Source organism: Nannospalax galili, unplaced genomic scaffold, assembly GCF_000622305.1.
Source record: "Nannospalax galili isolate Female #2095 unplaced genomic scaffold, S.galili_v1.0 scaffold654, whole genome shotgun sequence".
Taxonomy (NCBI): Eukaryota; Metazoa; Chordata; class Mammalia; order Rodentia; family Spalacidae; genus Nannospalax; species Nannospalax galili.
Window position 1 is genome coordinate 2,117,224 of NW_008335971.1, and position 19,963 is coordinate 2,137,186.

Consider the following 19,963-nt stretch of genomic DNA (forward strand, 5'->3'; position numbering starts at 1 on the left):
TGTGAAAATTATGCTGAACTATTGGTTTATGAATTACCTTTGCTAGGAATATAATCTAGAAACATCATTTTAGTAGTTGGAAGTCAATGAAATGAGATGTTCAAAGCAAATCAAATATACTTATTCACATTCGTATCACATCTCATATGATATAATGTTCCTTCTTAAAATTGTCTCAACACTCCAAGATGGTTTTATCTGATATCTTCCTGACAAGATTATGAGACAGTCTGTTTTATCATCACAGATAAGTAAACACTAAATGTCAGAAGAGAGGAAATAAGTAAAGGCTGGTCTGTTTATGAGTATATGAATGACATAAAATACAATGAAGTTCTTCCTGATTCTCACCAGCTAATAAAAACCACGAGTTCAGCACAACAGATGAAATACAATCTATATTTTCACAGGTAGGCTGCTTTGTAAGTTACTGTGTGAATTTTCCTAATGATACTGTAAAATGAGTTAGAGGATTTGATGAAAGTTTTGTTTAGTTTTCAAGACTAATGAATAGAATGAGTGATTCCAAGCAAAACTCGATGAAACAATGCAATTCTATAGGCTGTAAGCTTATCGGTTTATGTTAAAAAGTAAACATTATATAACAAAACTTAAATTTATATGTTTGAGTAATTATTGATAGGTACATCATGAGCCTCGTACTAATTCACTAAGAATCAAAATTAATCATCAAACTGGAATGAATTCAAAACCTCTTCCCCTGAAGGCTACCTCTCATAGCTTTGGAGAGCACTACGCAAACTGATAAGATAGGATATCAATCGATAGTCCAATCCCAGATTCAAGACCAAATAACAACATTACTTTTGTTATTTGGAACTTTTACCTTGGCAGCAATCAACAGCTACCTAATTGGACTTAAAGCCCACTCAATAGTAGGATAGTCATGTGTGGCCCTGTAAACCTAGCCAAATACATATGGCTGGAGAGGTCGAATTTCTTAGAAAATGACTCTAAGAATGTCACATCCCTAGACTAATACAGTTTCTCACTATGTGCAAAATATGTATCTGTATATTTACAGACAAATATCTCAGTCACCACTCATCAAAGAAACTTACTTTCCAGCAGTTGGAGTACCACAATTGGTCACATACAGATATTGTCTGACTTGTCCAAGCCTAAAAGGCACATTTGCAAAGCAACCTCTATACCTAAGGCTCTGTAACATAGAACAAAGAGTAAAGAGGACACTAAAGAATCTCTCAGTTCTTATTAATGAAGCTTCTTTATGCAGCAGAGGACCAGGAACACAAAACATCTAAATGGCCAAGGCATAGACAGTAAGGGTCTACAAAATGTGGGTCCTTGGACAGGACTTCTATGTTAAACTTCACCCACCCAGGGCTCAGGGACATTGATGAAGAAGGGGCAGAAAGATTGATTGTAAAAGCCAGGAAGGCAGTGCATGACCATATGGAAATAGAGCCTACAATCTCCTGGGACCGTGCTCATATGTACCAACAGCAATGGTGTCAACATGCACAAGACCCATGCAAACTCAAGCAGACAAAACCCAGCATAAAACTGAAGAAATGGGCTGCAGACCCCAATCTTAACTGAAGAAATATTGGCAAATGATTACTACTGCTTGAGGGAGAACTTACCTTCTTAAAGCAAAAGACTCTAGATATGCTGGCTGGACTTCAGTAGATGAATTTGCACCGAGGACTATCTGGGGACACTAACTTGACTCAACAGACCTAATTACAAATGACAGAATGTATGAATTCCAGTGGGGGTGCTATAAGAGGGTACTAGTGTGGAAGGGGGATGTAAAGATGATTAAGACTGATTAAAGTGTTCTTTATGAAATACACAAAAATTCAATAAAAATTTATGAAAAAAAGAAGTTATTGAATTTATGCTAATGATGGATTCAGACTGTGCTATAAAGTGATCACACAAGAATGCTCAGGACAAATAAATCAAAAGTACAATTGTATCTGTCCTACTACTTTTTTCCTGGTTTCATCCTGTTTCTCTCTCTTGCATTCCAAAGATAGAATAAGGCAAAAGAAAATTGTATTCAGGTAAAAATACTAAGTCTATGCAATATTTATCATCTCAGTCATGTGAAAATATCTCATCAAATAATAATGAAACGTCACTACAGCAATACATAAATGTAAGGATGATTTCAAGTACCTCTTAAGCTTCCAGAATTTGTGCTTCTCTAATGTAACTACAAACCATATGCAAATCCACAGTTTTTTGCTTCCTGAATTTAGTACTTCTGATAGCCGGTATAGGGAAACTAACTGTTCTTGTGCCATCACAGGTGTTTGGAACTGTTTTCTTCATAGACCTTCTTTCTTCATATTAGTAAAAATCATTAGAAAAAAGGATTCTTTCTAATCCACTTTCATTAATTGTTGACTTTAAACATAATTCTATGCATGAGACTTTTGGTGCTATGTAAGTACACCACCTATCCATGCAGTGCTCAGAGAAGTCAGTTTATGTCAGGTGTCAGGTCCCCTGTAAATGAAGTTACAGGTGATTGTTAGCCACCATGTCATTTCTGGGAACTAAACCAAAGTCCTCTACTAGGCCAGCAAGTGTTCTTAACCACTAAGCCATCTTTCTTGGCCCTTGACATTTTATTTTATATTATAACCTCTATTAAAGTTAAAGAAAATATAGGTAATCTTAAAACATAAAGATCACAACTAAAACCTGTATATAGATGCTCACAACCTATCTGTAGGGCTAACTACTCTCTCTCTATCTATGTATCTATCTTCTATTCATCTATATATATTATATGTGTGTGTGTATGTGTGTGCCACTTTTAGGAAGATGCTTTTATTATCTGTAAATGTGAGGAAGACACAGGGAGCCCACTTCTCCCTCAGGTACAGGACAAGTTTTAAGCACTTTTCAATCAATTTTAGACTGGCAAAATCGTTAATATTTATGGTAACTTTATTAATTTTTTATTTCAAGTACTAGTTCAGATGCATATTTTTCCTATAAATTTTCAAATATATTTGAGGGGTGGGACAATTTGTTTTCTAATTAGTAGTTATTGGATTCCACCTCTTGTCTTGATCACTTTGTCAATCAAACAAAATCCAGACTATCCTATGTCAGCACCAGACTACTTACGTGTTCTTTGAATGGCCATAGATGCCTTATGTACATTTCACAGATATTCAGTTAATCACCCCAATTCCTGAGCTTCAGCCAAGCCTATTTCAAACTATTTGTAACAGATTGCTGCTATCACAAACCATAGTGATCTGTAGATTGCCCTGTAACCAACTCCAGGTAAGAAAGACACACACACAATGAGAGAGAGAGAGAGAGAGAGGGAGAGAAAGAGAGAGAGAGAGAGAGAGAGAGAGAATCTAATAGCTTAGAAGAAGGACTTCTCTGATTGATGTTACTGACTAAAAGCTGTGACTGAAACAAACATAATCCTTCATCCATATGTGAAGTATGTTGCGATTCATCCAGATACTCCTTTGGTTTTCTAAGCAACGCATTCAGATATATTTATGGAATCTAATGGGAGGCAATCTCCGGTACTGTTCCTCCTGGAGTTACAACTTTAGGCCTAATAAACAACTTTTCTCCATTAGTCTTTTTTGCCTGCTTTCAGTAGTGTGGTGAACTGATGACTCAAAGAAGTAACAAAGACAGAAGAGCAGTGAGAAAGCAGAAAGTCAGGAATAGTGTCAGCAGACAGAACAGATGAGCAGTCCACTTGCCAAGCTACAAAGTGCTAAGGCAGCTGGCTGCTTGACAGCTGAAGTGAGAGCAAGTGAAAAGTGTGTGAGAAGAGCCGTGGCAGAAACAAAGGTTATAGCAGGCATAGAAACAATGGAAATCTGAATCTGAAGAACAGAAGACTGTCCAGAGCCAAGGAATTGGCAGGCTGTAGCTACCAGGAAAGCTACAGAGAGCTGTCAAATATATAGGGCCATGAGTTTCAGACACCCCATTTCTAGAAACTCAACACTGGATACTGTTAAGAGCTAAAAACAAACATATCCAAGTAAGACTCAAGGACTACTGCAGAAAAGGGGGCTGAAGATTATAAAAGCCAAGGAGGAAGTACATGGCCATATACCAGAGTGTTTCAGGTTCCTGGAACCCTGCTCAAGGGGTCAGCATGCCCACGACCCAGGCAAACTCAAGCAGACAAAAGCCCAGCATAGAGCTGGGGAAATGGGCAGCAAGCCCCAACCTTAGCTGAAGAACTACTGGCAGTTTATACCTACCAGTGAGAGAGCTGATCTTCTCTAAGTGAGAGAATCAGGATAGGCTGACTAGACTCTAGTGGATGAGTTTGCACTGAGGGACATCTGCAAACACTGACTTGACTCAACATCTCTTAGCATATGTGACAGAATGCATGAAATCTTGTGGGGTGGGCTCTGGGGGGGAGTGGATGGAGGAGAGGTTATAAAGATGATTGAGATGTTGTGCTGGATGGCTCTAGTTGCCAACTTGACACCCCTGGGTAGAGGGGGTTCTTAATTAGAGAATTTCCTCGATTAGAATGACTTGGGGCCATGTTTGTGAGGCATTTTTGTGATTGCTGAGTGATGTGGGAGGATCCATTCCACTGTGAGTAGTGCCAGGCCTGGGCAGGTAGTTCTGTGTTATATAAGAAAGCAGGTTGTGCATGGGCCATGGGAGTCAGGCAATGAGCAGCACTCCTCCATGGTCTGTGCTCCAAGTTTCTGCCCTGAATTCCTGTCTTGGCTTCCCTTAATGATGGACTGGTTTATAAGACAAATTAAACCCTTTCTCCCTAAGTTCATTTTGGTCAGTATTTTTCTCACAGTAATTGAAATAAACTAGAACAGAGGTTTTATATGAAATGCCCCAAAATTCAATAAAAATATACATTAAAAAAATCCAGATATTTAGGCCTACTCAGAACCTGCAACTCTAGTGCTGCCAAGAACTATGGAATTCCAACTTGCAATGCCTATGGCCCTTGAGGAGCTGAGGTTCCCCACACCCAAGACCTGTTGCAGAAATGCAGCTCCCTTGCTCTCCCTTCCTGCCTGCTACCACTGCTTCTGTCCTCAAACACTGAAAGACACAAAACTGCCCAAACCAGCACTCAAGGAACTTCTCTTTGCACACCTACAATTTCTAAATAGATGAACTAATACACTCAGTTAACTGATAGGGAACATATGGACCTTCAATGTGTGTGTTTAGAAGGACTACCACCTATAGGGTAGTGTAAGAGATCAGAAAAGACTCTCAGTAGTATCAAGCATGATTATCCAGAGAATCAAAACCGATATAATGCAATAAGCTAGCTATTTTATTAAGATGGAAACCAGGGAAGAGGCAGTGGTACATGCAATTCAAAGTCCAAAGACTGCTTCCAAATTCTCTGATATTCAAAAGTCACGGTTTTGTTCTATGAGGATTTAAAGTACTTGGATGAGGCAAACCTACATTATAGGAAGTAATTTACTTTACTGTAGTTCATTGATTTAAATGTTAATGATAGACAGTAATAATAGATAATAATAAGGTTCTTTCACAAAAATATCAAGAGTATTTTTCCCCATATCTGAAAGTCATGGCCCTATCAATTTGAAACATGAAATCAGCCATCTGTAGAGCATGTCAATTCAAGTATTTCTGCTTTGAGAATAACCTAGTTGGTGTCACAACACACGTATGATGACTTGCTTTTTTGAAAAGTCTTGCTGGTAGCAACAACGAAGAACAGCAACCAGAATAATGTCTTAGGATTGTTTAAAATATGAACTTATTTTTCAACATTTATGTTTTAACATTTTACTCTTTAATTAAGCACCTGCAACTGTACAGAGTGCAATGTATTATCTATAAATCTTTTGTCTGTTTCTTGTCATCTATTCTTTTGCAAGGTTCTTAAAGATCATATTAGTATCCTGAATTCTTTTAACCTTGAAGTAGAACTGAGTTGGATGAGGCAATAAGAATGAGGAGAGAATGCCCACTTGTAATGTTCTCCACTCTTGTTCTGAATCTTCCTCACCTGATCTATTGTTATTTCATTTCAATTTTTTTCCTCAATTGTGAGAAGAGCTGCATATCAACACCATCACTCTCCTTTTCCAAGTCTTCATTTTCCTAATTTTTTAGAATACCATCTCATCATTTAGTAGCAGGAATCTGGTCTACTTGAAGTTTCTTTGACAATGAAGAGGAAAGTGCATGTTCTGGCGTCAAGTATGATGTTTATGCATTTGTTTATTTTCTCCTGAATTCTCATTCTTTCTACCTACCTATCATCTATCTATCTATCTATCTATCTATCTATCTATCTATCTATCTATCTATCTACCTATCTATCTATATATCTCTCATCTATCATCTATCTATCTATCATCTAATCATCTATCTGTCTAGACTTTGGCACTGGGAATTAAATTTGGGGCCGTTTACTTACCAGGCAAGCAAATACCACTGATCTACAGGTCCATGTGCTCCTATTATTTATTTGGGGGCAGTCTCAATAAGTTGCCCATATTGGCTTTGACTCACTCTGTAGCCCAGATAGACCCAAAATTTCTGATCCTCCTATCTCAACTGCACCAATTGGTGATGCCATACTTTAACTTTTGTTGAAGTTTGATTTAGCAGTCTCAAAATTTGCATACCATTGCTAACCTTGTGTTTGAAACCCTAAAAACCATGGTTTGAATCCATGATTCTGAAGTAGGGTTAATAGAGGAACAATAAAGAGGTAGCTGCTGAGGTGAAGGCTATTTAGCATATCAAATAAATGTGATTGATATGAGAGGTTGCTAATTAGGAAGACTTTGATATTTGTTATTGAGTAACTGAGATAAAGTTTGTACAAAGAGAAGCAAAAGAAATGGGTTTGTGGCATATTTTGAACTCAATGTATTTGATATTTGAATCTCAACCATGTTTGTCTGTTCTAATTTAAGAGAAAGATAAAAAGTAAACTTGACCAGAACTAAGTCAGGTGGTTTGGTACATTGCCTAGAAAATAAAACTAATCACTAAAAAATTGGCCACTTATGAAATGTAGACAACTTTTATTCCTATCAAAGATTAAAATTAACTAATTAGAGCAATTTATCATCCATTCTTATTGAACTGAAAGGGTCTTTGTTCTGATCTTTCAAAAGATAATACAGTCTAGTCTTCATAGCTGTCTAAAATATGCTTGAGATTTATTTTTAGTCAACACATTAGAGACATTGCTGCAGTCTGTGTTTCTCATCAAAGAATATGAATAGGCGCTAAATGCAAAGTACAAAAATTGTCATAAAAAGATTAATAAGGAAAGATTGACACTTTAAAATCCACATGACCCATTTTAAATCAGGCTCCAAGATTTTAGCTGTACTTTTTGAATTAGTTAATGAAATATATATTCTTAACATTTCCATTTGCAAAGGTTTTCTATATTTTATTTTATTTTAATATATATACTTAACAAAGAACATAAATACAAACTAGAATAAGCATTTACAGTAAATTCATTCTGAAATTCTGCTCTGCAAGACTTCTGAAGTTACAAGCAATAATATCTATTTGTGGGAACTATTTTAAAATTAGATTCAGAAAAAAAATATGGAATTTACTCAGTACCAGGGTGACTGTAGGCCACAGTAACAATGAGTTGGTGAATTGGGGGTAAGTCAAGTTGCTTATCTAATATGCTTCTTTATTTTATTTTTGATTGCCAGCATTTTAATGTACAGTACTCAAAGAATGTTATGAATGCTATTTACCAAGCCATCACATGTGATCTCATTAAAGACAATCCTCTGAAGTACTGGATGGCTCCTATGAAAACTGTTTCAGATGACCTGAGTTTGATCCCTGGGACCTGCATACACAGTGAAAGGAGAGAACCAGGAAATCTAACTTCCAAGCATTCACCTCCTTGACACACAAATAATCCAGTACACATAATGCCAATATTAGAATGTGGGTTGCTCTTAGTTTTTGAACCACATGTTTGTATTTATCTGCTTTAGTTTCTTGGAAGAACAACCTTTGTAATGGCTGTAACATTTTATGAAAACAGAGCCAGGCCATTTCCTGTTGCTACCAGGTCTATGATTGCATGTCCCCACAGACAACATTGACAAGTAATGATCCTGTACATTTATGCAGGCAATGAGCCTGCATGCTATTTTGGACTCCTAGTGACACTGGAAAGGCTAAGTGGTGTTACTGGTTAGGGGTGAGACTGGGGGAGCCAGAGAAAGGATGTGATCTTATTATTGCTCTGAAATACAGTGGTTCAGATGCCCCTATTAAAACTCATCCCACTCAGAACAGTTACACTCACTATAAATCTTCAGTGGGCATAATAACCCCAGCCATATATTTCTTCCTTATCTTCATGCCTCACTCCCATGCTGGCCTTATGCAGACTTTTAATACACATGATTTGCTTCAGGACCTATTTTCTAAAGAAATTCTGTCAAGAACAAAGTAGAAGAGAAAATCAACTACTCAGGGTATTGTATTTACTTATATTATATACAGGTGAACTCAGAGCTGTGTTCAACTTCTTCATTAAATACAGGGCACTCTATGAATGTGCTATGACATAGCTACAAAGCTTGAATTTATCTTTCAGCATGTCATATTTTTTTAAAGTTACCTAATGAGGTTTTTAAAATTTATTTTTGATTTTCATTTTTATATTAGATTAGAATGTTTCAGAAGGAACAGGCTAGCAGTAGAAGGCTATACGATGTATAAAATGTACTTTAGAAAAGCAAATAATTTATTTCCAATAAGAAAAATGAAAAAATCACATTTTTGTATAAACAATTTCAAACATAATTATCCAAATATTTAAATATTCAATAAGTCCTATATTTCTTTAGACATTTGTGAATTTCATATTATAACAGCATTTGAATTCCCAGCTTTCTTCAGTGTGTAAAATTGAGGCTATCTATCAAGGAAGAAGGTAGAAATAATATGTGAGTAGAAATAACTGAACGTTCCACATAATGTTGAACCAAGCACCTTGCCTTGCCAGCAGAAGCACTCTGTCAAAATAGGTTAGGAAAGATCTCTCTCTATGGCCTAGGAAGTTCAAAAATGGGAGCCAGGACTGTCCTTTCGCAAAGAGAACCCATAATGTAAGACTATGTGACTATGTGACTATGCTGATCACAGCTCCCTGTCTACTCTATTCCCAGAGAAACCAGTGTTTGGTCTGCCACTGCAATGAAATCACCCTCTCAATGCGTGTTGAAGGTGACAGAAGGATGAAGTGAGTCATGGAAGGAAATGAGGTATTTTATCTTTCAAACTGGAACATTTTCAAGAGACAGGAGAGCCAAAATTCAATTTCTCTCATCTTTGAAAATCGGTTTGTTAAAACTTTGTTTATATTAAGAGACTAAAAATTTATACTGCTCAAAAGTAATCTTAAATATAAAATGACAATAGGATGCAAGACATGCATGCACCCTCATGTATCCTCCTATTAAAATAACATTAATACATTCTTTATCAGATTATATTATCAAATTATCTTTACATATATCAAAAATGTAAGCGTCAAAAATAGCATTTTGGCATATCCCCATGGAATCTGTTATGTAATTCCACATATGAATAATTATTTCCATAAATACATGCAATGTTTCTTCTTTGACATTTATATTATATTCATATTTTAATCAACGGTCTGCTCTTAAGTGGCCTACAGTTGATGCACTTGGTGCGTTTGAACTGCTTAGCTCTTCTCTATGAAATTTTTCATTCTACAGGTGCTGAGATATATAAATACAGAGAAAATATCTTTGTATTAAAACTCTTACTTTTTGGGAATTTCATACATGAGCGCTATTTTTACATAATTTTTACTCCCTTCCCCATTCAACTATTTTCATGTTACCCCTCCCTCTCAAATTCATGTTTTCATGTTCATTTATTATTATTGTTATACACATATGCACCTATATGTGTCCATTTAGTGGCATTCTTATGTACATGCATTGAGGGTTGACCTTTTGGTATTTAGCATTTCATCCCTGGCTTTTTCTCTATCCCTTAGCATCGCTTGATTGGCTATAGCTCTCCATCTAGGGGTGGAGTCTTGAGAAATTTTCAGTACACATTGGCATATTGACTTGTGTGCATTTTAGATTTATGCAATGAAATGTGTTAGAGACACCAGCTTAAATATTTTCACAGATAATGTCATTTAACTTTTGTTCTCATATACCTTTCTTTAGCAAATATAAAGGTCTGTCAAATTTACATGCTGCAAATGTGCATAAATTCCATACCAGTCTATTATAAAACTTTCATCTGTCACAGCAAAAATAAGTGTTCTTAGCTGGACATCCTGGTTCATGTCTGTAATCACAGGAGCTAGGAGGCTAAAACAAGAGAATGACTGTGTTTGAGGCCGGTGTAGGCTGCAGAGTTATGTCCAGGTCAGTCTGAGTTACAGAATGACACATCACCTCAGAAAGGAACAGTAGAGAACTGGAGAGAATTCCTAGAGATTAAGAATACTTGCTGTTCTAGGAACCAGGAAAATGGAAAAGAACCACAGAGATAAAGGGAAAAAATGGGACAAGATAGGAGCATTATAGGAAACAGATGTTACTAAGGGGGCAAGGAGGAAAATGGAGTTATTCAACTGGAGACAGAGGAGGGAAAGACATACAAGGAAACTTGGAGGTAAAAGGGAAGGAGGAATTCAAGAGAGGTGAATCATATGAGACAGTTAATATCAAGGGGGAAATGAGGGTATTGAACTGGGGAGGGAAGAGGAAGTTTAGACAGGGAGAGAGAGAGGACAGATACAAAAGGGTTAGGTGATGTGAAAATACAGAGAGAAATACAGTAACTCAAAAACCTCTGAAAAATGCACATATGATATCTGAACATGGGGGTATGTATATGCCTGAAGGCTATATAACAAGAATCACAGTGCTAGGCAGGAAAAACCTCCCTTCAAGCTGTTGGCCATGGTAGTGCGGACTCCCAATATAACACAGGCTATTGTCACAGTCCTTAATTACCTCCCAGAACTTAAAGGTAAGAACCTATTGCTGAAGACAAGACATACTTTAGACACATAACTTAGAACAATGGAATCAGAACTGACCAGGAAGCCTTTCCCCTGAAGACTAGCTCTCATAGTTCTAGAGGATACTATGTAAGCTAGTAAGGGAGAAAATTAATCAATGGTCCAACCCAGCTGTAAAACCTAATAACCACAATGATGGCACAGCAAACCATCTCTATTGAGGCAGCAGTGGTCCATTTTTTTAAAAAGTCATTACTTCAGTTTTTCTTTTTTAAAAAAATATTTTTATTGAACTTTTGTAATTTCATACAACAGTTCTTAAACAGCTGTTTAATTGGACTTAAAGCCTTCTGAACAGGAGGGAACTCATGGGTGGCACTGTCAATATAGCCAAATACATGGCTGGAGAGGCCATAGATCCTAGACAAAATCCTATCTTTTTCATATATCTAGGCAATGAAATTTCTAACTGCACACTAAATACGGATCCTTATAAATACAGACAATTATATTGTAGGCTACTTATAAAAAAAGATTCTTTTTGCAACAGATGGAAGTGATTAGAGAGTTCCATAACAGTCATGCACAGAGAATATATGACTGAGAAATGCCAAGCTCTAAGTGACACAACTACAGTGGAACCTTGACACTGAAGGCTCATGGAAAATAATGGAACAGAGGGTAGAGAGAATATTAATACATCCCTCAGTGCTCACCATACAGTGCTCATACAACAGAGTGTGATGCACAAAGAATGTCACAACTGGTCAAGATTTAGAAAATAAAAAACTGCAGAGTATGTGCCCTGGATAGTACTCCTATGTTAAACCCCACCTACCCAAAGCTCAGAGACCATTGTGGAAGATGTGGAGGAAAGGATGTAAGAAACCAGGGTTGGTGCATGAACATAAGGAAACAGGCTATCAGGCCTCTGAGAACTTGCTCATATAAACTTGAAACAGTGGTAACAGCATGCATATGACCCATGATGACTCAGTCAGACAAAAACCCGGCATAGAACAGGGGAAATAGGTACCATTAGCTGAGGAACTATTGGCAACTGATTACTTTGGGATGAGGGAGAGTTGATCTTCTTTAAGGGAGTGGCTCCATAAAGGCTGACTAGACTCAAGTGGATGAACTTTCACTGAGGGACAGCTAGGTAGAAATACTTTACTATCAAGTATGACTTAACATATAGGACAGAATGCACGAAATCCAGTGGGAGGTTAAAGGGGTGTGGAATAAGGAGGGGGGATCTAAGTTTTATTAATATCTATTATATGAAATGCACAAAACTCAATAAAAATTATTTCTAAAAAATTAAAAAATAAAGGGAGATATGGATAAAATGGGGTTATTTTAATGGGAGGAGGGAGGGAGGGCTACACAAGGAACCTAAGGGATAAAGGGAAAAAGGAAGCTGAACAGAGGTGGGACCATAGAGAAGGATATAATTAAGGGAGAAATGGGAAAAATGGGGGCACCTTAATGGGGAAACCATGTTGGAAGTGTTAGAAGTGTTTGACAATGCAAGATATAAATAATGCCTAGCTAGTTCTAAAAAAACAGAGAGAACCATATTAGTTCAACAATCTACTGACAAATTATTCATACAACTAGATCAAGGAATATAATATCTGTCTAGGCAAGGTTTATCTGAGAACCTTTAGTCTTTGCCCAAACTTTATCTACGTGGCACATGGTATTTAAAAGTGCCAGACTGGTGGAACTAAACTTCTTGGATGTTAAACAGACATACTTTGAGGTTTATAATAATTTGGTAAGAGGGACATAAAGGACAATTTTTGCTCCTTTCCCTCCTAGGTCGACTAACTTTCAGGGGACTAATAAATGTCCAGTAACTGTGGTGAGTCATCTGTCCTCTTGATTAAGGAGACCATGGAGACCCCCCCCGATGTACTTGAACCAGTGTCCAGAGGAAATATTTCCTCAACACAGAGGAAATATTTCCTCCATGCTTCCAAGCAAAGTCAGCCTTGGTCGAACAGGACCTTTGACTTATCTTCACATAGATGGAATTGGTAAAAAAATAAATAAATAAAAAAGGAGCCAGGGACTCCTCTAAAGCCCATGTGACCCCAGAGGAACAATTCCTCAAATGGGCCAACTGTATGGTCTTAAACACCCAAAAGGAAAGCATAACCAAAGATTAAAGGGGTCAATATAATTCTTTAAGTGTCCATATGTATAGCTAAAGGCTACATAACATGAAACAATGCCAGACAGGAGATACATTCCTTTGAGTTGTTGGCCAGAGTGGCCCAAGAGACTCTGAGACAGTAACCCAGCATAGAACTGGGAAAATGAGCAGCAGACCCCAATCTTTTCTAAAGAATATTGACAGCTGATTGCTGCTAGATGAGGAACAGCTGATCTTCCTCAACCAAGGAACTCTAGATAAGCTGACTAGATTCAGCAGATGGACAAGCACTGGGGAATGGCTGGGGGTACTGATAACACAGTGGAAAGTAACAGGGATGACAGAGCATATGGGCTCCAGTGTGCTGGAGGGGACAGTCTATGGAAGGGTGCCATTTCGGAATTGGGTATATAGATGAATAAGATTCTTTGGAATGTTCTGTATGATATACACACACAAAAAAAAATCAACAAATAAAAATTAGTTATATTTGAGGAGGAAGCATAAAAATTTACTTCATGTTAATTAGCAGAGGTAATAAATATTACCATTGAAATCTACTTCATGACTATATCCATACTCAGGTGCCAAGGATCCGAATGTAACCAAAGTTTCCTGGTAATAATCAGATACATAGAGATTAGACTCATATGTGCAAACATCTAAATGTTAGTAGCATTAAAAATGAATCTTTCTGTAGGTTACAGTATATTTTAAAATGAAATGGAGATCTTTTTTAAAGGTTAAAATTTCATTCAATATATCTTACAGGGTTTATATTGTGTTCAATATTGAATAGCTGCATTAATTCAACTGTTAACCTAAAAATGTACAGCCACTTTTGAAATAGATGTATCTTTGCTCTGGAAATTGTTATTGAATATGTTAAAGCTATAATGAATTTTTTTCTAATCGTGTGGTTACTAAATAAATAAATAAATAATTTAAAAAAATATGAGGCAGGAATTGGCTAGGCAATTAAGGTAAAAAGACTACAAAGAAAAGTAGGCAGTTTCTTGGTTAAAAGTCATAAGGTCCTTGGGTCTCTCAGCAACGTACTCTATTCCAAAGGCCAAAAATGTCAAAAGTATTTGGGAGCTTATACGTAATCCTTAAAAGATTTTAGGTTACCTCTTTAGAAGGGGGAATGTTAGAGTAGCCAAAAGCCCCATAAAAAAATAAATAAATGGAAGAAGAAAGAACACATGAAGTTATCAGATAGAAGTGGTGGGGAGATATGAGAGAAGTTGGAGGGGAAGGAATGCACATGGATTTGATCAAAACACCTTATATGCATGCATGAAATTCTCAAAGTTTTGTAAAATTTTTTTGAAAAAATTAAAAAATAAAAATTTATGTACTATACAAAAAAGAATACAGGCTATTTTTCCAAGCACCCAGGTTCCATTTCCAGCACCCACATCAAGCATCTTACCTGCATCTTCAGTTCTCGGAGATCTATCCCCTTTTTCTGGACTCAGCATTCACCAGGCACACACTTGATGCACATGCATACATGCATCAACTCATACATACACAAAAAATTAAAATAGTCTTTAAAAGAAGAAAAAAGATGTATGTAGTGGCCTACTTCTTAATCCCAGTAGCCAGCAGGCAGAGGCAGCAGTATCTTTATGAGATGGAGGCCAGTGTGGTCTATTTAGTGAACTCCAGGCCAGATGGAACTACAGGAAGACACTATCTGAAAAAAAAAAAAAAACACGCAAACAAATAAAGAAGGAGGAGGAGGAGGAGGAGGAGGAGGAAACAAAGTGAAGTATTAAAAGAATACCACGTGATCCATTGATACCACTCCTTGGCATATAACCAAGGGACTCGTACTGTGGAGATACCTGCAAATCCATATTTGTTGCTGCTTTCTTCACAGTAGATAAGAAATGGAAGCAACCTAAATGTCACTAAACTGACGAATGGTTAATGAAAATGTGGTAAATCTACTCAGTGGAGTTTTACTCAGCAGTAAGAGAAGACGAAATTATGAACTTTGTAGGTAAATGGATGGATCTAGACAGTGTTATACAAAGTGAAGTAACACAAACGCAGAAAAGCAAGGGACGTATGTTTTCCCTCATTTGTGATTATAGCACCAATACCTTATATGTGAGCATATAAATTCTGATGTAACACCAGGAGGCAGGTAAAGGCAAAGGATACATTGAGGTAAAGGAAAAGAAACAGCTTGAAAGGGGTAGTAGGGAACAGATGCTACCTAAAGGAGGTGGAAAAATTGTGAGTAATCGGCGGGGAGGAGAGGAGGGAGGGCTGTGCAAGAGACCATAGTGTGGAGGAGCAAGGGAAGTCAAGAACGGAAAGATGACGGGAGTCAGGAGATATTGGGAGTAGGGTGGGAATAAAGAGGGCACTGTGACTAGGAAGGGAGGGAGGAGGAAGGCCGGATGGGAGAAAAAAGTGGAGATGAGTGAATCTCAGGGGGCTAGGAAACCTAGAGGGAAAAGTGATGCCCTAGAAACCCTATGAAAAATGCATGTAGAGTGTCTCAACATTAATCCATATGTATACCTTGGAGTTGTTTGGAAGGGAATGCAGTATGAAACAGAAGAGACCGCCCTTAGAACGACAATCATGCAGTATAGCACTCATTAAAGAAACTTCTTTTTGCAACAGATAGAGGCTACTGCAGAGTTGTACATCTGCTCAGGCACAGAGAACGTACATCTGGGGGATTCCCAGTACTAAGTGTCACATCTGCAGTGGAATCTCTACAACTAAGGCTCATGGAACATAGTGGAATAAGGGGTAGAGAGAGGCCTAATGCACTCCTCAACTCTCACCAGTGAGGCTTCCATGTACATCAGAGTGTGTTACACACAGAAGGCCTCAACTGGCCATGTTTTGGAGAATAAGAGACTGTAGAATGTAGGATGGAACTCATAGAGAAACTTACCTACCCACAGCTCAGGGACAATTGAGGGAGAGGAGGTGGAAAGATTGTAAGAGCCAGGATTGGTTCATGAACATATGAGGTAGAGGATTCTAGGCCAGTGGAGGATTGCTCATGTGCACTTGGGACTGTGGTGGTGTAGAACACGGGACCCATGCCAGCTCAATTAAACAATGTCCCAAAGGGGAGGTGAGAAATAGGTGGTGGGTCAGCACTAGATTGAGAACTATTTGAGACTGGTTGCTGCTGGGTGAGGGAGAGTATGGCTTGCATATGACCACTGGAAGGGCCAACTAGACTCCGGTGGACACATTTACACTGAAGGGCATTTGGGTACAAAATCCTGAATGAATAGAATTCAGCATGTATGGCAGAATGCATAATGAGGCAGTGGGGGGGGGGCATGGATGAGGGATGGTGTCTGGATTTGAGTGGGAAAGGTTGTTTGAAATTTTAAAAGTTCAAAAAAAAAAAAAAAAAACCCAAAACCAAAAAAACAAAAAATGAGGAAGAATAACATCAAGAAAAAAAAAAAAAGAATTCTTTAGGAACAAAGTCCTCTCACAAGAAGATATATTAAAATGTCAGTTAGTAGAACTTCAAAGTAAAGCCTTTAACAGTTTGAACTTTTATTATGTAATTTATCAAGGTCTTTTGAACAAGTTTTAAGGTATAATTTTCCAATGTATGTCTGTATGCTATCTTTTTTTTAAAAACTCATTACTAAAAGTTTCAAAAGTTCAACATGTAGAATTATATTTGTTACATTTGAGCTGTTCTAGAAATAATGAATAAGGAGCTATTTGCCTAGAAAAAGTTTTAGAATATTATAAACAGTACTTTCTTCACAATCTCCAATTCATCTAAAATTGTGACTACCATTTTGTAGTCTTCTTGGTCTTGTGGTAATTGTCATTCTCATCACAAGAATGTTGAAATGTAATCACTTTCATATGTATGTGTATATTTATCCACATATATAAAATAGTTTATTTGTAGCATAATTATTTTCACTTCTCTACGATTCTTAGATCATTAAGCACTATTTTGATATTATACATATACTTTTATTTCCTACTATGAATCAAACATAGCACTTTATGGTGCATTGACTTATATGATAATTTATAGATTGGACTTTACACATTGTATCCATCAAGTCTACAAGTTTTCTAAATCTCCATTATTTCTTTGAATTGACTGTTTTATGTTGATTAGCACAAATTCTTAAAAGCTTCAGTTTATGATTATGATTAAAAATATTTAATTTACCATTAATAAAGTTGTGGGTCAACATATATATGTCAACATATAACTAGTTTTTACTAATTTTCTACAGTTTTAAGTAAACTTTGAGAAAAATAATAATTACTTCAAAGAAACAGAAGATATCAGCTTTAAAATTTGTACAGAACCACAGAGTACTCTGATAGCCACAGAAATTTTGCTCTAAAATTGTTTTTAAAAGGGTTAAAGGCATCACCCTTTCCATCTTCAAAAGATACTAGAAATCTCTCTTAATCAAAACAGCATACTGCTGGCATAAAAGCAGACATAAAAAGACCAATAAAGCAGAGTAAAAAATCCAGAAATAAGTGTACTTGTTTACTGTCAATTGTCTTTTGGAAAAGGGTTCAAGACCTACACTGGAGAATGCAAAGTATCTTTAATATGTGATAAGGAAATTAATATATCCACATCAGAAAGGCAAGTTGGGTCCTTCTCTCTCCTTATATAAACCATAAAAAAATGGATCAGACCTAAATTAACAACCTGAAACTGTAAACTACTAGAAACAAGTATAAGAGCTAAGGTTCAGCACATTGTTAGGGGAAAATTTGCTTTTAAAACTATCAAATCACCATAACCCCCCCAAAATATAGAGAGCAGGTGTGTAAATAGAAAAAAGTTGTTATTCAGCCAAGGAAATAATTAACAGAGGAAAAGGATGAATAACAGAGTAAGACGTAGTATTTGGAAAGTACTGATCTGAATGGAAATTAATAATCAGAGTTTATAAGAATTAAAAAATCTCAAAAGCTATAGAAATAGTGAATTATTCTGGGAATGCTGTTCAATGACACAGAACTTTCCCATCATGTACAAGACCCTGGGTTTGATCTCCAGCACTACTTAATATTTCTTTTCCAAAATGGGAAAATCATCAAAATAGATTTTTCTCAAAATAAAACACACAAATGGCCAGGAAGTAGATGAAAATATTCAATAACAGTATTTTCAGGTAAATACAAATCAAAACTACAATGGGATATCAGATCAGTCCATTTAGAATGGCTATTGTTGTTTCTTGTTTCTTCATTATGTCTTTGTTGTTATTGAGATAGTGTTTCATAAATCAGTCTTATCTGGCCTGGAACTAATTGTGTTGAAGAGTCTGGGCACACAAGCATAGAGATCATCTGCCTCTGATTTTGCATGTTGGGATTAAAGGCATAAACAACAATGCCTAGCTAGACATCTCTTTCACAAGTGTGTGCAAGTTTCTAGGTTCACAGTGAAATTAATACAGTTATATAATATTGAACTCAGTATAAGCCCTTTAAGACATAAAATTAAATGAGTTTTAACCTTTGAAATAGATCTCCATTTCATTTTGAAATATATTGTTACTTGAAGAAAGACTCATTGTTTTTGCTACTAACACTGAGATGTTGGTACATGCATCTCTAATCTGTATGTATCTGATTATTACTAGTCATAATTGGTTGCACTTGGATGCTTGGCGCCTGTGTATGTCTATAAAGTCATCGGGTAGATTTCAATGGTAATGCTTATCACCTCTACTGATTAAGATAACAAATTTCCATGCTTCCTCTTCAAATATAATACATTTAAAAATTTTGTTGATATGTGTGTGTGTGTGTGTATGTCACACAGAACACCCCAAACCATCTTATTCAACTGTACACCCACTTCCCATATGGCACCCTCCCATAGCCTCCCTCCCCTGACTAGAGCCCTTATACTCTGATATCCCTGCTACTGTCTGCTGTGTTGTCGGGAACCCCAGCCATTCCACACTAGCCCTTCTGGTGAATCTAGTCAGCCTGTCTAGAGGTCTTTGTTTTAGGAGGGTCAGCTGGTCCTCATCTAGCTGCAAACAGTTGTCAGTATTCCTTCAGATAAGATTGGGGTCTGCTGTTCATTTTCCTAGTTCCATGCTGGGTTACTATCTGGGAGTCCCTTTGGCCACCCTGGCCAGCAACTCAAAAGAGGGCATCTCCTATCTGGCATTGTTCCTTGTTTTGCAGCCTTTATGTATGCATATGGACTCTTAAGAAATTATATTGGCCCCTTTAATCTTTGGTTATACTTTCCTTTTGGGTGGTTAAACCATACAGTTAGCCCAGATAAACCAATTTATTTTAACTCTTAAGGTCATTTGAGGATCTCTTCCTCAGGGGTCACATGGACTTGGGAGGAGGCCCTGGCTCCTTTCTTTTACCAGTTTCCTACAAGTCCACATGGTGGGGTCTCCTCGGCCTTCTTGATCAAGAGGACAGGTGACCCACCACCATTACAGGACATTTTGAGATATGCTCATAGTCCGCTGGAACTAGTCAACCTAGGAAGGCAAGGAGCAAAAACTGTCCTTTATGTCCCTCTGACCAAATTGCTATAAGCCTCAAAGTATGTCTGTTAAACATCCAAGGTTAGTTCCACCAGTCTGGTACTTTTAAGTACCGTGTGTCATGTAGATAAATCTTGAGCAAAGACCAGTTGTCCGCAGGTAAACCTTACCTAGACATATATTTCTTGATCTGCTATGTATAATTTGTCAGTAGGTTGTAGGAGTAATATGGTTCTCTCTGGTTTT